The sequence below is a fragment of the Bos grunniens genome, chromosome 5 (genome assembly GCF_055505025.1).
Source record: "Bos grunniens cultivar Pamir isolate PY7600 chromosome 5, Bosgru_T2T1.0, whole genome shotgun sequence".
Lineage (NCBI taxonomy): Eukaryota > Metazoa > Chordata > Mammalia > Artiodactyla > Bovidae > Bos > Bos grunniens.
This window is the reverse complement of record NC_141169.1, coordinates 62,719,351-62,740,409: the sequence shown is the minus strand read 5'-3', so window position 1 is coordinate 62,740,409 and position 21,059 is coordinate 62,719,351. Positions and strand designations below refer to the sequence as shown.

At 37.0% G+C, this 21,059-nt stretch overlaps 1 long non-coding RNA gene across 15 annotated transcripts in view; it reads right to left on the bottom strand.

The window, feature by feature from the left end:
* LOC147372256 (uncharacterized) overlaps positions 1-21,059 on the bottom strand; it is a 103,307-nt gene that overhangs the window by 17,542 nt on the left and 64,706 nt on the right. For all 15 annotated transcript variants that reach the window (XR_015164857.1, XR_015164853.1, XR_015164848.1 and 12 more), the window contains one exon: positions 17,825-18,028. This is a non-coding gene — a long non-coding RNA (uncharacterized LOC147372256). The remainder of the gene's footprint in view (positions 1-17,824; positions 18,029-21,059) is intronic.

Sequence of the window (21,059 nt, the reverse complement as noted above, 5' to 3'; positions counted from 1 at the left end):
TATCCCTAGGATTTTTTCCTCATCAAATTCCATGACCTGAGCAACTCAGATGTCCTTAAGTAGGCAAATGGATAAATAAGCTGTGGCATATTCAGACAGTGGAATAGTATTCACACTAAAAAAGAAATGAGCTATCAAGCCAGAAATGACCAGGAGGAACCTCAAATACACATTACTAAATGAAACAAGCCAATACTATGTGCAGTTCTGGAAAAGGCAAAACTATGGACACAGAGAAAAGATCAGTGGTTGCCAGGGGTGGAATTGGGGAGGTGAGAAATGAATAGGCAGAGCAGGGATTTTAGGGCAATAAAAATACTCTGTGCCATATTATAATGATGGGTGTATATCACTATATGTGCATGCTAAGTTGCTTCAGTCACGTCTAGCTGTTTGGACACCATGGACTGTAGCCTTCCAGGTTCCTCTGTCTATGGGATTCTCCAGGCAAGAATACTGGAGTGAGTTGCCATGCCCTCCTCCAGAGGATCTTCCCAACCTCTGGAGACACAGGGATCGAACCTGTGTCTCTTATGTCTCCTGCGTTGGCAGGTGGGTTCTTCACCACTAGCGCCAGCTGGGACACCTGACTGTTAGATGAGGACCAGTTAATTTCATAATATATAAAGGAAAGAGTTGAGGAAGCAGACTAGAGTGAGTATGATATCAAAGTCTGGGAGCGTAACTTAAATCATAAACATATGATTTTGGTTATCTGACACTGAATGGGAAAAATCAAGGGTTCATCCAAAACTTCTTGTGTAAAATGGATTTCTTTAGTTTTCTTCCAGTGTATTTGAGATGTTTACAAGGCATAGATGCCTAATAACGGACTTCATTTACCGGGCTTTTAAGCAGTTCTGCATAAATTGTCTCAATTAGTAGGGGCAGGAATTGATATCCTACCATATTCAGTTTAGTTCAGTTCAGTCACTCAGTCATGTCCGACTCTTTGCAACCCCATGGACTGCAGCACTCCAGGCCTCCCTGTCCGTCACCAACTCCTGGAGTTTACCCAAACTCATGTCCATTGAGCTGGTGATGCCATCCAACCATCTCATCCTCTGTCATCCCCTTCTCCTCCTGCCCTCAATCTTTCCCAGCATCAGGGTCTTTTCCAATGAGTCAGCTGTTTGCATCAGGTGGCCAAAGTATTAGAGTTTCAGCGTCAACATCAGTCCTTCCAGTGAATACCCAGAACTGATCTCCTTTAGGATGGACTGGTTGGATCTCCTTGCAGTCCAAGGGACTCTCAAGAGTCTTCTCCAATAGTACAGTTTAGAAGCATCAGTTCTTCAGTGCTCAGCTTTCTTCACCATCCAACTCTCACATCCATACATGACCACTGGAAAAACCATAGCCTTGACTAGACGGACCTTTGTTGGCAAAGTAATGTCTCTGCTTTTTAATATACTATCTAGGTTGGTCATAACTTTCCTTCCAAGGAGTAAGCTTCTTTCAATTTCATGGCTGCAGTCACCATCTGCAGTGATTTTGGAGCCCAAAAAATAAAGTCTGACACTGTTTCCACTGTTTCCCCATCTATTTCCCATGAAGTGATGGGACCAGATGCCATGATCTTCGTTTTCTGAATGTTGAGTTTTAAGCCAACTTTTTCACTCTCCTCTTTCACTTTCATCAAGAGGCTTTTTAGTTCCTCTTCACTTTCTGCCATAAGGGTGGTGTCATCTGCATATCTGAGGTTATTGATATTTTCCCCAGCAATCTTGATTCCAGCTTGTGCTTCTTCCAGCCCAGCATTTCTCATGATATACTTTGCATATAAGTTAAATAAGCAGGGTGACAATATACAGCCTTGAGGCACTCCTATCCAGATTTGGAATCATTCTGTTGTTCCATGTCCAGTGCTAACTGCTGCTTCCTGACCTGCATACAGATTTTTCAAGAGGCAGGTCGGGTGGTCTGTTATTCCCATCTCTTTCAGGATTTTCCACAGTTTGTTGTGATCCACACAGTCAAAGGCTTTGGCATAGTCAATAAAGCAGAAATAAATGTTTTTCTGGAACTCTCTTGCATTTTTGATGATCCAGTGGATGTTGGCAATTTGATCTCTGGTTTGTCTGTCTTTTCTAAATTCAGCTTGAACATGTGGAAGTTCATGGTTCACATATTGCTGAAGCCTGGCTTGGAGAATTTTGAGCATTTCTGTGCTAGCATGTGAGATGAGTGCAATTGTGTGGTAGTTTGAGCATTCTTTGGCATTGCCTCTCTTTGGGATTGGAATGAAAACTGACATTTTCTAGTCCTGTGGCCACTGCTGAGTTTTCCAAATTTGCTGGCATATTGAGTGCAGCACTTTCACAGCATCATCTTTCAGGATTTGAAATAGCACAACTGGAATTCCATCACCTCCACTAGCTTTGTTCATAGTGATGCTTCCTAAGGCCCACTTGACATCACATTCCAGCATGTCTGGCTCTAGGTGAGTGATTATCTGGGTCATGAAGATCTTTTTTTTATATATATAGTTCTTCTGTGTATTCTTACCAACTCTTCTTAATATCTTCTGCTTTTTTTAGGTCCATACCATTTCTGTCCTTTATTGAGCCCATTTTTGCATGAAATGTTCCCTTGGTATCTCTAATTTTCCTTAAGAGATCTCTAGTCTTTCCCATTCTATTGTTTTCCTCTATTTCTTTGCACTGATCACTGAGGAAGGCTTTCTTATCTCTCCTTGCTATTCTTTGGAACTCCGCAGTCAAATGGATATATCTTTCCTTTTCTCCTTTGCTTCTCACTTCTTTTCTTTTCACAGCTATTTGTAAGGCCTCCTCAGACAGCCATTTTGCTTTTTTGCATTTCTTTTTCTTGGGGATGGTATTGCTCCCTGTCTCCTGTACAATGTCATGAACCTCCATCCATAGTTCATCAGGCTCTCTGTCTACCATATCTAGTCCCTTAAATCTACTTCTCACTCCCACTGTGGCTCAGATCATGAACTCCTTATTGCCAAATTCAGACTTAAATTGAAGAAAGTAGGGAAAATCACTAGACCATTGACATATGACCTACCATATTAAGTAATACTAAAATTGCTTACCACATAAATGCAGTATACACAAAAGAAATAAATGGACTATGTAAACCCCAAATAAAGGTATTTCATTTTTAAATGGGATTTCATGGAATTTTTAGACTCAGGAAAAGAAGGAATGGAGGAAGTTTGATTTGAACCCCTGGACTAATATCAGAAGGTGTCAGGGAAACGAGTTGGTAAAGTAATACTGCCCTATGGATAGACAATAAGAAAGGTTGCAGGAAAATATACAGGTAGTGAACACAATCCCCAGTTCTAGTGGAAATATGGTCCTTAGGGCTATGGAACACTGTTCTCTCAATACACAAAAGCATCTCTCTGAAAATTGCTATTCTGAAGATCTGTTAGCCATTTCGTTCTATATACTGTCCACACCCTGAATACCTATGTGTCTAGAGGTGATTTTTGCCAAATAGTAGGGAATTAACAATTCTGTTCTGGCATTCACCTGAGACAAAGCCTATACCACCATGAGAGGTCTGTGCTGAGGTATAGAAACTTATCTTTCATCAACCTAAATAAACCCAATCGGGCAGACACATTTGTTGATCAAAGTTCTATGTTTTTATCTCAAATCTAAATTTGATTATTCCATCACTATTTGTGTCAGTAAGAATGAAACTTGACCAACCATGAGTGAGCCAAGATAGAATCCCCAATACCAACAGTTCCATTTAGCTGGACAATATGCAGTAGATATTAACATAATATCTTAATGAGCACAGAAACTTGAAATATTTATTTACAGCATTTATCATCTAGTCTCTTTTCCACATAAGAGCACATAAGAAAGCAAATCAATGAAGAGGGTAAGGCAAAATAAGAAAAGCGATTGCCTCTACAGATTCCCATTTCTTAGAGCAAAGTATGAGTAATTCTTGCACCACCAGGCTGAACTAAAGAGCATATTTAAGAATAGCACAGAACTAATAAATCATGGTTATGTGATGATTTTGCTAATGAAAAAAGATGGATAAATTCCTTAGATGACTTATTTTCAAACCCTGGAAGCCATATTTTAACAGCACATGAAACATACAAGGGCAGGCTGATAAGTTTGAATTTGAGCTGTCGCATCATAGTATTTGTGCTTCAAATACCCCAATCCACAAAACAGAGAGAATAATAGCCCCCACACTAAAGGTTCTCAAGGCAAGAATACTGAAGTGGTCTGCTATTCCCTTCTCCAAAAATTTCATGGGGTTCTCCAGGCAAGAACTATAAAGAAAGCTGAGCACTGAAGAATTGATGCTTTTGAACTGCGGTGTTGGAGAAGGCTCTTGAGAGTCCCTTGGACTGCAAGGAAATCCAACCAGTCCATCCTAAAGGAAATCAGTCCTGAACATTCATTGGAAGGACTGATGTTGAAGCTAAAACCCCAGTACTTTGGCCACTTGATGCCAAGAACTGACTCATTGGAAAAGACCCTGATGCTGGGAAAGATTGAATGTGAGAGCAGAAGGGGATGACAGAGGATGAAATGGTTGGATGGCATCACTGACTCAATGGACATGAGTTTGAGTAAACTCCAGGAGTTGGTGATGTATAGGCAGGCCTGGCGTGCTGCAGTCCATGGGGATGCAAAGAGTCAGACATGACTGAGCAACTGAACTGAACTGAACTGAACTGACACTAAAGGTTCTTATGAGTGCTTAGAACAGTGCCTGATACATAGTGAACATTATGCATTTAGGTATTCATCATTATTCACAATCATATGTTCCTCATTGAAGAGACAAAAGAAAACCCGCATGTTATACTGGTTTTAGCACAAGGGGGAATTAAACACCATTTCACTTATCTCAGTCACAGGCAACTTATTCACTATGACATACAGGATGCTTAAGATACGTCGAACAGTACAGTATTAAACACTACATGCAGTATTAGAATTTCCTGTCCTTATAGAGTTCACATTCTAGGGGGATGATAGACAAATTTATTGTATAATGTCTGTAGTGAAGATTACTAAGGAGAAAACTAAACAAAGACAGAGAAAGGCAGAGTGACCTTTATTCTGTTTCCATATTCAGCTGTGTTTGACAAAATGGCTCACTGCAGGCCACGCTTTTCCTCTGAAAGGAATTCTCCAGTTGACATTCTAGGTAACTGGTTCATTGAAACCCCAACCATTTGGATGCAACAAAAATAATCCAGCATATGAATACATCCAGAAAGACATATGTACACTGGTTTTCAAAAATGTAATGTGTATGTAATTTCCCGAATGGCTGGTTGTCACATCCATCTGGTCTTATTTCCATAGCACTTGAATGCACTACGAGAATATAAACCCTAAAAGCTAGAAAACAGAATTTAAATACCCAAACACATACGAGGTGTGTTTTCAAAAGCAGCAGACAAGCGAGCACTGTGGTAACTTCATTAGCTTCTCAGCCACAGTTGAGAGTAGCTGAGGCTAAGCATAAAGGCCACAGAACATAAAAGGCATTCCACTGGCAGATCTCATTAAGTGGGCTTAAGACAAGCTTGACAAGCTAATGACAAAAATCTAATTTGAAATTTCTGGATATGAACCTAGAAGGAGTCCAAATACACCAGAACTCTACCATGCATGCTATCTGAAAAGGCAACAACTTGGTGTCAATTAGGTCCATATAGTTTATGAATCAAAGCCTGGGTATGGATGTTGTCCTATTCAATCGCACTGAATAAGAAATCACACTCTATGTGTTTTGGGGTTTGGGCTCTGGGCTTATTTAAACTGCACAGATGTTGTAGGTTCCTAAATTAACAGTGGTCTCCAGGGAGATGGTCATCAGGCTGCATGCATATACTGAAAAAGGCATGGCTAGAATCTCGAGCCACACCATTCAGAAAACACTTTTGCTACTGTTTCCTCTTCTCTAATAAAATGATCTTTCCTGTTTCTAAATTCTGTTAGCACCTATGGGGGCTGGACCCTTTTAGAATTCTCTAGTTGCTCTAGGTATGTGTATATCCATTCCAACTACTTTAATGTCCCTCGAGTGGAAGAGCATTCACATTCAAGAAATCATAGCACTCAGGTGTGCCCTGCAACATGGGAAGTGTCTTCTCTATATTATAAATTCTCCAATCAATCTTTTTATGATCAATCCAATTTTATAGATAAGCAAGCTCAAGATTCAAATAATTTGCCCCACCTATAATTAGAGGAGCATTAAATGGCTTCCCTGGTACCTAAGACAGTAAAAAATTCGCCTGCAATGTGGGAGACCTAGGTTTGATCCCTGGGTTGGGAAGATCCCCTGGAGAAGGGCATGGCAACCCACTCCAGTATTCTTGCCTGAAGAATCCCCATGGACAGAGGAGCCTGTCAGGCTACAGTCCACGGGGTCACAGAGAGTCAGACATGACTGAGTGACTAAGACAGCACAATGATCTTTATATACCCAGGCCATCCAGTTGCAAAAAACACATTCACGTTCTACTACTCGGTGCAGGAAGGAATAAATTCTAAATGAATGAGTACATGAATGGACAAATGAATTATTAAATATCTTTAGAATTAAAGGAGGAAAAATTTACCACCCAAAGTACATCACTGTTGCAATAATAGGTATACAATGATAGGATGGTTATTTAAAATTCTTGAAGGTATTGAATCTTTCTAAATTCAAGTTCTATATACCTACAGTGCTTTCTGCAATATCTCACACATGCAAGGTATTTGTAAGATATTTGCTGAATCAGTGAAATAATTTAACTTAACATAACAAATTATAAATGGGTGAGATGGCATTTGGGTCTTTCCCCTCTCCTATGTTAGCTCTTTACATGAAGGAAGAATACATTTTTCTGTAAATCTGGCTCCAGGTGCTAATTTCTTAAGAAATCCCTAGATGTACACTCATGTGTGGACCTCTGGGCTTTTTTCCAGACCTGGGACCTAAGTTCTTGATCCTAGCTTTTGCAAATAAGACCCACATAAGCCCTAGTAATAACTTTGGAAAAGATAATGTCTAACTAGTGCAAATGGTGCAACCAGTCAGAATATCTTAATACAAGTTTGTTGAAGAGAAACAAATTCCACTCCACCTGTCAAAATCTGGATAATGTCCTGGATTTCATAATATTCTCATCCTTGGTTCCTATATGTATACATAGTAATATTCTCTTAGGACATTCCTCTACCAATATTGCATGGAGAAACAGCATCGTTAGTTTCTTTTTTCCAAACAGTTCAGATAAAGACTCTGAGTGCATTTTCCTTGCCTCATCCCCTATCCGCCCCACCCCTCAATATAGTAAGAGGCATTGGTTAAGTCACTTAGCATCTTTGCATAAATTATTTATAAAGAAGAATGAAATGCCATTTGCTTTATCTTGTTAATGTGAAGATTACATATGATAATGTGTACAGAATAATTTTTGAGCTATGAAGCGTTAGGTAGCTGTAAGAAACTATAGGAAGAGAAAACTCATGTACCATATACCTTGGAAAGCCAGGTGTTTAATTTCATTCTTATACAAATTATACGTGTATGTGTATACACATATGTTTATGTGCAAATATATGCCTGTGATAAAATGGGCTTGTATGTATATATTGGTGGGGAATTTTAATCACTTTAATGGATACAATTTTTAAGAGTTAATGAATGCCACATCAAAAGCATTTCTCTAATTGCCTCTGTTGGTTTTTAATATAGAACTACTGTATTGTATATGGTAATTATATTTATTATTTATTATCAACTTGATGACAGGCATCAGGTTAAGGTGTTTGCATACATTATATAATTTGCTCATCATAACACCCCTATAAGTATGTATGATTCTCTGTGACATGGGTAAACTAAGGCCCAGAAGAATTCAGAAAAATGCCCCAAGAATACACTGCTGACACATGACAGGCAAAATCTGCATTTAGGTCTGTCTATCAAGTTTTGTTTACCAATTCAAATCCCATTCATTTGAAATTTGCATTAATTCAAATGTAGCCTATTTTATACTTTTCAGGGAGTAAGTTCAGATGAATTCTATCCTTTGTGAATTGTTAGGGTTCCTTTGACCAGAACATAAACTGATCAAAAATATGCACTTTTTTCAAAATAAACAGGAGCTTAAAAATTTTTAGTTGTCTTCAGAGGGTTTCCAGTCCCCAGGTTAGATAATACATGGTTTCCTGTAACATAAGTTACTGAGATTTATAAATGGGGTTAATGGCCATGAGTTTTACTCACTGGTGGCCACAGTTTGCCCAGGGAGAACCCTCATATGTAACTCTTCTGCTGTGATAAAGCTGCATGAAGACAGAGGGAAGATTTAACAAAGAAGTAAAATATATCCCTTAAGGAGCCTACAGTCTACCTTTTTGAAAATAAACCAGCATATATGAAGCAAAGTGTCAGATTCATCTTAGAATATATTAGCAATACTTAGAAGCAATAAAACTAAATAAAAATTTCTTCAAAGGATTAAGTCCCTCAGCCTTTAACTCAGTCTGACCTGCTTCCCCCACATGCCAATTAGAGTTCAAAGAAAAGATTCATACATTTCATTTACAGATCCATTGAACCCTGGGCACAAGTGATAAATCCTTAATAAGTCAGAAAGAGAGCTATATTTATTCTTAAAATTAACTAATTTTCACCCTGAAGTTAAGTGATTTGCCTAAAGACAATTCATTGAAATATCTGATAAGATGCCTTAACTCCATTCTACATTTCACATCACTGACCTGTTTTCCCATTTTAAGATTCTTACGTAGAAATGCTCACATGGGTCATCAAAGATTCTAGAAAAGATGATGACACAGAACAAGTTCATGTCTATACATGGAAACAAACTAACAAACAAAAACTCGTTTACTACAGTATTTACAGAATCTCATGGTGAGCAAAGAGTTCCCTAAACACTGCTTTGAATAAAATAGATGGCTAAACTTTGTAGAGAGGATGTTTCTTCTTTTATCTATGCTTGGAAAGCAGACTTACATTAATGCAGCAGTTGCTTTGGTGAATCCAGCAGCATAGACAGTAAACACACCTGACAATCAAACTGGTTGACTAGCTCTAGTGATTGAATTCCGGAGAAGGCGATGGCACCCCACTCCAGTACTCTTGCCTGGAAAATCCCATGGATGGAGAAACCTGGTAGGCTGCAGTCCATGGGGTCGCTAAGACTCAGACACGACTGAGCAACTTCACTTTCACTTTTCACTTTCATGCATTGGAGAAGGAAATGGCAACCCACTCCAGTGTTCTTGCCTGGAGAATCCCAGGGACAGCGGAGCCTGGTGGGCTGCCATCTCTGGGGTCACACAGAGTCGGACACGACTGAAGTGACTTAGCAGCAGCAGCAGCAGTGATTGAGTTCAACTCTTCACTTAGGTGATTTGATGAATGTGTGTACACATACACACACACACGCACACACTTTGGTTTTATAACAATGAACTTTCTTGGACTGTCTGCAGAACAATAAAGCACATTACAATTAGCCACTGGGAAAGAAAACCTTCCTCCTCAAGCTTTTAAGAATAAAGAAATTAGGAGAATAGAGGGATCTTACCTTAAGCCTCTTTGAAAAGCCTAATGTCAAATGGTTATCAAAGGCAAGACAATTCTGAAGGTGACTTTTCAAAGCATACTATTAAATAATCATAACTGTCACATCCATGAATTTTATTTTAAAAATACTGGGATTAACTTTATTGATTAGACAACAAATAGCAATATTATGCTGCAACTGGTAGTGATACAGAAAATGGAATGCAAAGGGTCCAAGCAGTGCATTATGTTCCTTTTCTCTACTTTGATTTAAGCTATTTCAAGCACTTCATGTTCTCCTGGGCCAGTTAACAGTGCTTTAACATTTTGCAGCTAAAATGTAACTATAGCAGAGTCATTTTCACAAATTCCTTATTTTTACTAGTAGATTCCATTGTAATTTTGCTAGATCTAAACCTATCCTAGAGAACCCACATTACACAAAACTTTGGGGATAGAAATTAGCATAATTGAAATAATTCAATTTTTGGTAATTATAATTCTCACTTAAACCTAAATTAAATATGCCAAACTATAATTATGTTCAAATTTGCATCATGAAAATTATCCCCATTTTGCTCATGGCATCTTTAAACATCTAATAAAGGATCTTAAACTCTTAAGTTTGAGTCAAAAGGCCTTATTTTCACAGCTTTTGGGAAGAAGAGACTTATTATGCATTAAGCATAGTTATTTTGCCTCTTGGGAAAAGGAATATGGGTCCATTATTTCTTCACTACGTGATGTGCAAGATTTGTACTATAATCTTTGGGTACATCTAAGTTACACTGCAATTAATGAGCGCTGAGTACCTCAGCAGACAGTAAAAGATTAATGCTTTCTTTGGAGAGAATCCTTACGCAAAGGAGACCATGCTTTAGGACAAAGGGAATGGGAATCACAGACACAGAAAAAGCTCTAATACTTCAAAACTGGGCAGCTGAAAATAAGCACTGCTTTTCTATTCATTTTTAAATGATTAGAGACGGAAGAAAATCTGAAAACAATGAGAAATCACCTTTCAGCCCTGCAAACTGCTTGCTGATTCTTAAGATTCCTATGAGCAAACTTTTTTTATTATTATTACTATTAATTTATTAATTTGGAATGCAAGAAAACACACATAAATTATTACTCAATGTAAGCTGTCTTTCTAACTACACTTTCTGCTACTTGATTTCATTAAATTAGCCAATTGATGTGATTAAGCTTGCAAGATGTTTTATTTATCTTCCTGTTTGGGACAGTGGGTTGATACCATCTAGGAATATATCGGTCAAGAAATAGATGTTTCTGAATGTGCAAAGCTGGCACACAGTCAAAACACACAACCAGTTTCTTACAAAGGCACACAACTAGTTTCTTACAAAAAACATATGAATATATCTCCAGTTGAGTAAAATATTCACATTAATACTGGAATAAGGCAGAAGAACCCTGGCTGACATCCCATCTGTTCTTACGAATTAAATTTAGAAATCATATGTAATATAGACATTTCTGTCTGAATATCATAAAGCCCTGACACATCCAGGCTTTCATTAGAAAGCCCTACGATGTGACTTGAATAACAATCTGTCTTAGCTAATTAGTATTTTCAGTTTAGCATATTCACTTCCAGACATATTGCTGTTTGCACATGGTAATTTAGGTAAACAGATACCATCCGCAGCTGCATCAATTAACACTGCTAATCAAAACTGAATTCAGGTAATTAGGCACATTTATGCAAAAAAATGTATAATTTTGGAGAAAAACTAGATTCTTCAGTATTATGTCAATAAGTAAAAATCCGCTTTTGCTTAAGAAGATGAAGAATGAGAGGATAGACATCCTTATTAATATATACATCATGCAGACAGCATAAAAAAACCTCAAACTTTAATTGGCCTGTATTTTCAGAAATTGGATCATATTTTTCATAAATGTTTTCCTCAATGTTTCCACATAGTAAAGTTGATTCACATCTGCCTAAGGGTTTAATCATCATTAAACAGGACTCAAATGGTTAATGAATGCTCAAGTATTTATCCCATTTGTAGAGGTGTTGGTCAAACTTGCTCTCCCATCTTGCGTCTTGCGTAGCATCTCTTAGTAGAGATGCTTTTAGTATATCTCATCTTATCACACATTTTAATTTTCTCTGCTGCCAAGTACTTTCATTTGTAGTTAGAATAACAACAGAATTTCTTATTTTCCTGCAAACACTTTTAAACTTTCCTGGTTCTATGCAGTGCCCTTAAGTTGCTTTTCCATTCATTTTCAAAATGAATATTGTGAATTATTTCCCCTGTATTCTTATAGACATAATCCAATTGTATCATTTAGATTAAATATTCTTATCAGTTCAGAAAAGCTAGGTTCCCTGTTGGTAGGTTATAAGTGACTAGTGACTAACAAGTCAGGACTGGGTGAGGTTGATAAGCGTAGAGGTAAAGCTATGAAAAGGAAAAAAGTGGATCATTTCACAAAAATCCTAACACGCATATGGGAAAATACAACTATCTCTACACCTGTATTCCTCTCTCTCAACTCTCCTTTCTCTTTTGAACTCTGAAGTTAGAAGGTCTAAAATGTTATTTCTTAGTTTATTTCTTAGTGTAGACACCAGGCCTTTAAATGAAGCATTGGGTTTAGTTAGCATCCCAAGCTTTATTTAATGGTAATAGTCACTTTCAATCCAATTTAACAAACATTTCCTCAGTACCTACCTGTATCAGGCACTTTCCTAGGCCTTGTGGGTAGATATAGGGATATATTTGGACCTATTGCAATTCTGTGAGCCACACTCTGAGAATTTATAGACCAAAAGAGCCAGCTTTCAAAAGGTGGAACAAATTTCCAAGGGAAAATATATCTGTCAATCCCAGATTTTGGGACCTCTGAGGCTAATGTTTTAGAGGTTTATTTTTTTCTAACTCATCCATGTTAATTCCCTTAGTCTCATAATAAATCAGGAAGCGAAAGTCAAAATTGTTTCATTAAATAGCATGGTGTATTTTTCTCATATTGCAGTCACCCCATAGAACTTGTATCTTTAAAATACTTAACAAAAAAAACTTCCCCATATATTCCTTTAAACTCAATTGGCATAAACAACTGGACAATTCCCTATGGAACAGAAATCTATCAGACTCTGTGCTCAAATCCAGTTTCAAAGGCAGGAATTATAAAACTTGGAGGCACATTTATCAGTGATTGTCCAACTATTCAACCAGCCAAAGTAGATGAGGAGGAATGAAGGTACCTCTTACTTGGACTCTATTAGACCCAATTATTTATGAATTTTAAATGAAAGATAGGTAAGCAAACACATTTTAAACATATTTTTTAAAAGAGCCTAAAGGTTGTTTTTTTCTGAACTAAACAGCCAATATTTGTAAAGGACAATTTCTGGTCTCCATGAAATGAGCCAATAAGTGACGTTCATTTCCTGGAATAATCTGAACTGTTCTAAAGCACCTCTTCTCTTAGAGAATTAATTATTTCATTGAAGATCCTGTGATGTAGGAAATTCCTTCATCTGGGGAAAGTGCTAAACATTCCTGTGCTCACAATAAGCAAGTTTTGGCGAAGTGGAAGATTGCGGATAATGCAAGGGCAGCTCCAGTCTCAAAGACCGTGAAATATGGCACTGGCTTCCAACCCTGGCTGTGCCATTGACTTGACTTTAGGCAAATCACTCTCCACCCTTGAGTCTCAGTTTCTGGTTCATAAAATGTGGTTCATAGATCCACCTTCCTTGGTTGAAGGGGTACCTGGAACACAGGAGGTGCTCAGTAAATGTTGAAATGGAATAAACGTCAGACAGAGATGGCTTCAGAAACGCTAAAGGTGTTTTAGTCAAAGTTATATTAAGCAGTTCTCTAGCTTTCAAGGGATTATGTAGAGGTGGTGTGATCGTTTTAATACAAATAGCAGGTAATGCATCAATAGTCCACTGGCCATTGCACTGTATTAGGGCAACTTCCAATTCACTTGAAAACTAAAGCTAGGGAATTAACGTTCGCAATTAGCTGTAAAGTCAACATCAGAGCATTTATTGTCTGAGAGCATATTATTTTGTCAAACAAATTACAAAAAATAATTCATTGGACTGACAAAATCCACTAATTTTTTTCCAGAATGAGTGTCTGTTAAAGAGAATAACATCTTGGAAAATTCGTGTGACTTATTTTTTCACTATTATTGACTTTTAATACCCTGAAAATCCTCAAGTTTGCCACTTGTTCTCCCTCTTCAGCCCAGAACAATAAAATTGCTCACGGTGACCCTACTCTAAATTTTTGTGAAATTAAATTGCTGACTGACAAATAATACAGGATGTATAAAATAATACCACTGGTCACTTTTTAAACTGTATGTTTTATTGAACAGGACTCCAACTAGAATATGTGTCCCATGAAAATGTCAAACAAATTAATTTTGGCCTGTTAATGGCAAAAAATATTATTTCACAACTAAAAGTGAAAATGTCAGGTCTGGGACTGGATGGATTAGAAGGGAATGGATTGTCAGAAACAAAGGCAACAGAGAAATAAAAGCATCTTCTAAACACACTGAAGCAAAACAAATGATTGGATTTGGGATTCAACAAAATATAATCTTATTTGTCTTTGCTCTTTCACTTCCCTAAGATGATATGAATTTCTCTTCTCTGATCTATGATTTTGTGTTATGGGAAAGACGGCTGACAATTAACTGCAGCACAGAGAAGATGTTATCAGTAGTCTGGCACATTAGCTCTTTATGTTTAGAAAATGGTGTGTTTACAATAAATTAGAATGCCCCAAATTATCTTCATTCAGTTCTGGTAAGAGGTGAAAAAAGAATAATCAAATTAGAGAAGACTGTTGATATGTCTGAAGAATTAGTAGTGTTTATTTTAGGGATTTGATTTAGCGGCAGGGTTTATTTTTTTTTTTTAGTGAAAATATTATCAGGGAACAGCTGGATTTTTTTTTAAGTTTGACACCAATGTACCAAAATTAAAGCTGATAATCTACACTTTATCAGGCAAGGTACAGAAAGTATTTGTTTACCATTTATAGTTGAATACTAACCCCATGATTAAGAATTAGGAAATTATCCTTATAGCAAACAGATCTTAGTTAAGCATGTTATTAGTCTGTGCTGAGTGGTATTATCCCACTCTCTGGAGGATGTGAGAGTCACTTTGTTAGCTGAATAATCCCAGTCAGTCTATCACAAGTTTTTCATCTTTGACTTTCTTCATAGGCCTGGAGTAGAAGCCTATCATTATGAAGGATGTTAAAAGAGCACATGAAAAGCTTATATAAAAATAAACTATAGTACCTCGGGCTTCTTAATTTTTACACCATAATACCTTGGACTTTTCTACCTTGAAACATTCAGACTAATTTCTTTGATGACTAGAGAGAAATAAATTACATATGGAAGGAAGAGAACTTTTATTATCATTTTAATAGTCCACAGATACGTAAAAGGAAGATGCGTTCATCATGTGGTGGAAACTAAAACTAAAAATATTCACTGACTTAGGGATAAAAATATTTAATATAGTATGAAAAATGGAATCAGTTTTTTGAAGCAATGTGAATATGCAACTTTTCACAAGGCTTCAGGAAAATTTAACAAAGAGAAATAAAACCAAGCCATTGAAAAGCTTTGTAAAGAACTAGTTTGCTCCTCATACAACGTTTTTGAAAAGACCTACGTTATCCGTAGACTATGAGAGACCATGGGGAATAAAATCCCAGTTATCGGAAACAATCAACTTTTGCGAACAGCTTCATAAGCAACCATACCCAAAAGCCCCCATTTTTCAGGAGGTGTCACGTGGATTTAATATGGATCTAATACGCAATATAGTGGTTAGCACTGGGTAAGAATAGATGTCACTGTTACTTATTCCGACCCTTTTCCAGCTATTTCTATACTCTTTTTCTATTGACAATACACATTCTAAGTGTGAGAAGATTGTCTTCAGACTCCCTGCTTTTGTTGGGGTGGTGGTTTTGATGCTTTGAATGGGGAGGGGGTGAAGCCTGGGACTCTTCCACGTGCCCCCAATTATCTATATGTTATTCTGTATGCTCTGCCACCAGCATGCTTTTGCCTGAACTATAATCCTTCCAAAGCAGCATCTCATTCAGACGTGCAAAAATGAAAATTAAAATAGGAGGGTTTTTTATTATTATTATTTGAATGACATACGACCTGCTCAATGTTTGCATTTAAATGGGCCAGCATAATTCAGCTCTGGCTTTTAATTTCAGAAGGGTTAATCACCCTAACAAAGGTCAATCAAACTTTAATCTTGAATAAAATTGCTACAGCCCCAATCACCTGCAGGACATCTATTATATTCCTATTTCCATGTGAAAGAATGCATTGCTTTCATTATGCATCACTAATCTTCTAACTCTTTACATTAGCACATTTTACCAAAAATATTAATTCCTTTGAAACTCTGACAAGAGTTCATTTCTACACATCTCAGGAGATAATCCTGTTTAAAAGAACGGGTGCATCAGCTGTGAACCACTTTCCTGGCCCTTTCTAATCCTCATAGACCTTTGCTCCTCCAACTGAGTTCCTACAATAGCAAATCTCAATTACACAAAATATTATGGAGGTTTAGGTTAAAACAACATTATATTATTTTAGGAACTTAATCCTCCCTATTGTCTGTGACTGTGCCATTCATCTACTTGTTTCTGTCCATAATGTTTACCACGTTCAAAAGTTATCGATTTGGAGGCAGCAGATGCTAACAATATTTGAATAGCAGTAGAAAGACTCAAATTCATTAATTCGTTCACTTGATAAAAATGCATCGAGTGCCTATTATGTGCCACATACTACCAAGGGAGAGAGTGAAGTCAAAGAAGAAAAAGAGAAAGACTTTATCAGGAGAATAACATTCTCTTCCGAAAACGATGTCCAGAATATAATAAAATCATGATTTAAAACAGTACTTCTAGCTTTTCTTATCAACGTCATTAAATTTTAGTGAAGACTGGAAATGCATTAAGTAAAAATTTAACCAAAATTTCAATAAACGGTTTTGTAAACTATCCAGACCCTTAAAGGCTTTACAATTTACACTCCCATAAAAAAGATTCATTTTTTAAATTTTAGAATATGAAATCTGTCAAGTTTTAAAAATGAACATATTCAGAATGTCTAGTCTCCTAGGGCTAGGAATAAAACCACAAGAAAGTTTATGGACTTTTTAAAAAATATACGTGCTGTGCATTCGTTTCTGAAATGTTATTTCATGATGTTTTAAAACTGCTATTAACACCAAAGATAAATAGCAATTGACAAAAAAAAAATCATTGTGCTTTTTTCTGCCATGACATAGTGCCTAGATGACCATGAAGGGAAAGTAAAAGACCCTTAACATTTGTTCCCAATTACACTGCAAATTGATTGCCTTGGAATTATAGCAGGGCTGTGACACAGCATAAATAACCCAAACTTTGCCTCCCGCATGATTTTTTGATATACTTTCCTCTCTCTTTGTACTCAGAAGACGCACACACGCATAGACACAGAGGCGCACACCCCTCCTCATCAATATTCACATCCATTAATTAGCAATATGTGAAGGCTATCATTTGGGAAACTCCCCAGAGCATGAATATTCAATCAAGCAAAGCAAATCATGGTAAAAAGAAAACACAGGTACAATAGTCAATGGCCAGACTGGCATTGAGGAATAGCGCATGATCTCAAAAAGGAGCAGTTTTTCTGAGTGTTATAAAGAAAAAGCCCCAATCTCTTGCTTGACTTAAGACCTTAGACCTCCTCCCCCTCCACTTTGAGCATTTCTGTAAAGTGAAATAGAACTTCTACACATTCTATAACTACGATTGCTTTTATTCACTCTTATAACTAGGTTGACACAATAGAATAAAGAGGAGTAATAGCTTTTATGTTGTTGAACAAAATAATCCAAGTGCTATACAATATAATTGTTCAATTGATATTTATTACCAAACAGTAATTCTGTAAACTGATAAAGATTTGCTAGATACAGTAACAGGCAAATATATTGCTTTATATTCCATTCTCAGCATCAAAAGCTATTTCATTATATTTCTGAGTTTCTATATTTGGAAAAAACTCAAAGCTTTCTGAGATTGTGCTGTAAATGCTCAAGAAGCATATGGATCTTTCTCTGAATCGTCCTAGTCACACAACCAAAAAAAGCCCACTAACCATCAAATAAAAATCTTAATAAGAGAGCCCAGGATGTTGGATTATGAAAGAAACCTACCTTTGGCTGAACAAGTTCAAGATTTCTCATTTGCCTCCACAGCTCTGCCGTTCCACCTTGAGCGAAAGTCGACTTCAAGTCCCTTGTGATCTTTGTGACAATGCCATCATATCACTGGCAAATTTTTCGATTAAACTTTGCAGACGTAGTAGCAACTTTGTTAATTATGATATTAGCCAGCTGGCAGGTACAATCAGTCAACCGCTGTAGGAGAGCCAGACAAAGAGACATCTAATCATTGCAACCAGAGCAGATAAATTTTGTTCCTTTCTCATACGTGTCACAGATTCCATCCCTTCTGACCCTCTCCTCAGCCATCGACTGTCAAATTTAGATTCTGCCAGCTCCGAGCTTCTCTTTATCCCTGCCTCAGATCTGAAACTCCTGGTTATCAGGAAGACACGCGTCACCAGCTGTCTCGGAGCAGGAAAGCAATCAGGTGAATACTACTTATTATCTTCTGTTGCTTTCCTGAGAAGTGACAAGATTGATTTGGGACCAAGAATACATTCAGATCTCAGACAGGTAGTTCCTGGGGTTTTTAGTTCAAACAGTAGGGTATGTGCAAAGTTGCAATAAGGAGGACTCCAACCTCAATGTTAAGGATATAGAATATTAGAATAAGGAGAAAAATTTTTAAATCTACCAGAGTTCTGTTTTCAGATGCCTTTGTCTTTACTTTTCCACCTTTGAGCTACCTTGGTAATGTCTTATGATCAGGTTGTTAGCACGAGGAGCCAGCTTAATGGCTAAATAGCTTTAAGTAAACTCGTAGAAGTGATATGCTGACGTTAAGAAGTCTCTACTCTTCTGTTTTTCATCAAGAAGAGCAGTCTATAAATTCTGATTACTAGAACATATCCTTACATAAAAGTGCAAATTCTATTTAGGCAAAATAATGAGAAACTAAATTGGGTGTCTCTACTAAGAATAACATGCAACTTTAGATTCAGAGATAGTTATCATTACATCCTAATACACATTTTCCCATCTAAAAGTCAGCCTATTGAATTATACAGAAATGTGTGTGTGTGTGTTTGTGTGATAGCTGCTAAGTTGTGTCCAACTCTTTGAGACCCCATGGACTGTAGCCCACCAGACTCCTCTGTCTATGTAGTTCTCCAGGCAAGAATACTTGAAGTGGGTAGCCATTCCCTTCTCCAAGGTATCTTCCTGACCCAGGGATCAAACCTGGGTTTCCTGCATAGCAGGCAAATATTTTACCCTCTGAGCTACCAGGGAAGCCCATAGAAATGTGTAGATATACATGAATGTACATATAGAGAATTTAGTAAAATTTATACGCATATTAGCTAACATAAAATTCCTTTAAATGATATGACAGTATCTTTGAGAGTGAAACATTCACTTGGTCAATGAAGAGTTTGATCTGCTTGTTAAGCCATTAAACTGATGTAATATTTACTAATGAATTATTTTCTCCATTGAAATATTTAAGCATCAATGAAGTAAAAAGTCTGCACTGCAAAGCTTTAGAAAGAATAAAATACACTATGATAATAAAAGTTATATTCATCAAGAAATTAGTAGGTCTGGGATGGAAGAATTTTGTGAAAAGTTAAAATGCAAATTTGAGGTGCCATTTTACATAAGGATTCTTTGTATCTGACTCCCTAAAAGGGACCAAAATGGTTATGTCTCCCTGTGAAAACTGCAGTTACCAGGCACTGTGTTAATCGATCGTAGTGTGCAGCCTAAATATACATTTTATTTTCACATGAAGATGTTCCTGTAACAGAGGGCCGAAGTCCCTGCACTTGGTTTATTTAGGCTAAATTGCTGAAAAGATAAATGTATTTAGTGGCAATCTGAAATATATACAATGAGGATAAGATCATTTAGAGAGCCCTCAAACTACAGAGAAAGATACTTTCATCCTAGGAAGACAAAATGCTCCTTAAATCTCAGAAAGGGAGGGGGAAATATGATTTCAGGGATTCTTAAACTATATATAATACATATGTATACATATATGTGTATTCTAAGATATATATGTATCTTTTTGAGCATAAGATATTGTTTATTCTTCACATGTTGGCCTGATATTAAGGAATGAGTTAGATGCCCTAAAAGCAAAAGAACAAAGAAATTGAAATTATTGGAGGACAAGAATGTGTTGTAACACAATGTCAAGGATAAAGCATCTTAGATACAGCTTTTAGAGATGCTGTTAGGAAGTAAGCTGTGCCAATCACATTCATTGTCATAGCCTTGGCAACCATCATGGGGTCTGGCACATAGTACTTTCTTGAGAAATACATTGTTATGAAGAATGAACACTGTTGCACACATCCCCCTCAAGGCCTAATTTGAAAATTAATAATGCAAAAGAGATTATTCCCTTGGACTATGTTGATGTGTGCTAAGTCACTTCAGTCGTGTCCAATTCTTTGTGACCCTGTGGACTGTAACCTTCCAGACTCCTCTGTCCATGGGATTCTCCAGGCAAGAATACTGGAGCAGGTTGCTATGCCCTTCTCCAGGGGATCTCCCCAACCCAGGGATCAAACCCATGTCTCTTAGTCTCCTGCACTGGCAAGCAGATTCTTTACCACTAGTGCCACCTGGGAATTCCAAAAAGAAAGGGCTCATCCGGATCCTGAACCTGGTACCTCTCATGCCGAGGCAAGAACTGTACCCTGTAGACCAACCAGCCAGCCGCCCTATGCTGATGGTTATGTTGATGGCTATCTATTAACTAGGGTATGTATTCATTCAAAACTATATCTTTAAAATACTGAAAAAGAGTTCATACTTAAAAAGAGTTCAAAATAGACATTCTCGTAAGATTCCTAAATAAGTGTTTCCATAATGTTATTAGTTCCCTTGAACATAATTCTGAATCAGAAAGTCAAAATGAGTCCAAAAGCTCTTTACTATTTGAAAGAAAAAAGAAACTTTTCCTTATGAAATTCCAAGAGATTAAAATGTGCACAAAGTTTTTCACTGCAGTAGTAAATATGGGAAAATAGAAACTAATGTACCCCAAAACGGATATTATTAAATTATTTATGGCAATTACGTGTATGCAGTCATGAAATGATAATGAGGATGACTTAGAAAACAAAATTCTTCTGACTATGCTGACTGAAGAAAGCAGAATAAAGAATTGTACATACATTGATTACTGTACATGAAAACCTAAGAATACATATATTCCATATGCTTGACATTATATGGCCAATAATCCTAGTTGCAGTACTATTTGTAAGAG